Consider the following 3,440-nt stretch of genomic DNA (forward strand, 5'->3'; position numbering starts at 1 on the left):
AATGCACATATTGGAAATTAAATTATATCTCAAAAAATAATTAAAGGGGGTAACAAGAATAAAGGATGCGTGGGATGCAATGATGAATATGATAGATTGCTTTTTAGCTTTGCGTCTTCTCTGTTTGTTTAACTTAATAAATCTTAAGTCTTAGTTTCATCAACCAATTATCTATATTAGTACTACTATAACTTTTTAAAATTATTTATTGTAAATAGCCTTGGTAAGTTGGTATGTATCTATACATTTTAAAAGAGATCACTTATGTCAAGCCTTGTTTACAGTCTTTTTTTTAACATGAAAATTTATAACCGGAAAACTTATGGACTACACCAATACCTTGTCAACATATAAAATAAGCTAAAATTGCACTCTTTGTTTGGTAGGTAGCCTTCAAGAGTTTAAAGATATAAAACCTCTGAAAACTGACCGAATTAGAATCTTAGACATATGGAAGAGGAACTCAAGTATTTACCACTACATTAGTACATTACATGTTTCTTAAACTTCTTATATTTGAAGTTAAAACATCAAGGTCTTGTGATGAATTTGGTTTATTGTTCTAGTATCATAGTGGCATTCGGATGGTGGGTCTTTTTTGGAATTGGTGGTGGGTCAGAACACCAGCATTATCTACAATTACGGGTGTGAGTGGCCTTTTGTTAGTGGGTCTAACAAGATGTCGTGCTTTGTTATTATTATTTTTTTAAAGAAAATGAATAAGAATAATAATAATAATAATATAAAAAGGATAAGATTTAAAATGTGATGATTGAGAAGAGTGTTTTGAGAGGGGTGGGTTGGGTTGTTCTTTTGGTGAATGGTCAAAAGAAGCCACGTGACCAACAGGAACAGTCTTCCATAGATACATACACATACACTTCTCCGATCACGAGGACCAACTTCAATTACGTTTATACCCTCACCTTAATCCTCAACTTATTTTTATTTTCCTTAAACTAAAGAAACAATATTCTTAAGTTGTTCACATGAACATGAAGTTCTTAAGTTCAACAACTTTTGTCGTGTTGTTGCAAAAAACAAATAAAATAAATTCTAAGCTTATTTTAGTTGAAAAAATTGCACGTAATGATAAAGTTTTCAATGATATAAAGTCTTGAATGATACTAGTTCAAGCTCCTTCAAAATTATGGAAGAAATAAAAATTTAAAGCTTTATTCGAGTAGACTTTAGATCAAACACACTCGGTGTTAATTAGGATAATTTGTGTAATTTAGACATAATAAACGTGTAAGTTATTTTCTTTTGTCCTAAATGGTGTCCTCCGTTTTGCTGGTCCCTTCTGTTTCAATATACCACCTTACCCAAAAGAAAAAAAGAGTTTAAAACCAAGTAGATTTTAAAATAGATCAAGTATTTTTTGGTCTTGTATACGACTTTAGCAGATAATTGTATCAGTAATTTTGATGGAAAATATTTACGCATTTCGACTACCCAACGACAATGAGGACTAGGTATTTAACTCTTTTTTTTTGTATTTATGATTGCGTTTCTTTTCTTTTTTTTTTTTTCACAAAAGCAACTCGGGTTGTGGTTATTTATGCTATTTTGGGTAGTTTTTTAAAATCTATGTTTTTAATTAGTATTATGTTTCATTTATAAATTAACATCATGTAATGTTTTTACTTTTAGATTGCAAATTGTTTTTAAATATTATTATATAAACAAAATAATAACATTTTATGTTAATATGATAATAATGTGACGGTTTCAACCCGCTTGGAAATGAAATCATGCCCTCATATGCGGTTTTGTGTAAAAAGTTGTGTGAAATGAGGTGACACTTATATGAGAGTACACGCATGAATATAGAACCACACCGGCCCTATCGTTTATATGTAATATGACAACCTGGTTATTTTTTTATTTTTATTTCCTCAGTTATCTATTGTTTAGATAACTAAATGAACTGAACCAAACTAAACTAAACCATCTTCAGAAGCCGTAGCCAAGGCATGAGCAGTGGGAGGCGGACGTGGCTAGTGGACCGGTTCGATGGGTCATGTGATGGTGAAACAATGTGACTAGGATTGGTTTGGGTATGGTGTGGTGTGGGGGTCCAGGCCAGGGTGGTGACTGGGTCACACTCAGAGTCTTGATAAAGATAAAGAGGGAATCCACAGATTTTGTTATGATTATAAAAGAGAGAAAGGGGGTGATAGAAATGGTTGATACAACTGCAATCATCAAAGCAACCTATTTTCCTCTGGGTTTTGGACTAAATCTTTGACCCAAATTATTATTATAAAAAACATGGAAAAAGCATCATAATTATGCATTCTTGGTCTAAAAAACATACACATTTTGTCCTACAATCATTCTCCTAAAAGAATATAATCTCTAGAAGGCTTCAAAAATTTAAAGTATCTCAACTTAAATTTTACAAAAAAATTTATCCAATTATATTTATACAATATAAAATTACATGGCGTTATTCGAGTTTATTATCCATTAGAGTTATTATTATTTGATATATCATTTATTTTTCTTAATTTCACCCTACAACGTTACGCATGTTAATTTTCTTCTAACTTATAAATTTATTACGTGTTTATTTTCTTCACACATAAATCTACGCATACGACATGATGTAAAAAATACCGAGTAAATAAAAAACTTGGCATATGTAATCACAAATCAAATACGTTCGAATAAAAACCCGTTCAAGCTTAAATATATATAAATTAGTTACAAGTTATATAAAAAGTGAAACTTCTAGACCCTCTCAAACGACGAGATTGAAACGTCGTTTTAGAAACGTAATTTTAGAAAAATGAAATGTTTTGTGGAAAAACTTAGTTTGATGCACATTTTATTTGAATAATAAATTTACAAATATATGGGAGAAATGTGAGTCAAACATAGATATATTGGTCAAAAAGAAGATGTTGTGTTACTTGGGTTGTAATCTAGGGACAAATATAGGACAGGAACATCTTAGAAAACAAACAAACAAACAAAAGTAAAATGGGCCCACATTGATAGCCAACTCATAGTTCTCATCCCCAAGGAACAAACACAACTCCTTTCGAATATGAATCCAATCGACAAAAAGATTCAAACAAAACATCAAAACACTTGGAGAACGAGAGAATCAGATCGTCTAGAGATCCGTGTACAATCTAACTAAAGATGTGCTTATTAAATATTAAAAAAACACAAATAAAACAAAGAGAGGTTTAATCAAATGCGAAACCAGTTCAAACCCGATAGGTGGTGAGGGTTTATGAATTTCATTCGGTTCCACGTATCAGAGGGTACAATCTTATGGCGGTCGAGAAATCTACCTTGAACACATGTGATTCTCTACCGATTAAAAAAAATCGACAGCGAAGTAATCTTGAACATATAATATTAATGATATAAACTAGTAAAGTAATATGGAAATATTACTACATAAGAACAAGGAAAAAAAGAAG

This window comes from Bidens hawaiensis, unplaced genomic scaffold (genome assembly GCF_021521415.1).
Source record: "Bidens hawaiensis isolate Kalapana, Puna unplaced genomic scaffold, B.hawaiensis_p1.1 tig00011466_1, whole genome shotgun sequence".
NCBI classification, from domain to species: Eukaryota; Viridiplantae; Streptophyta; class Magnoliopsida; order Asterales; family Asteraceae; genus Bidens; species Bidens hawaiensis.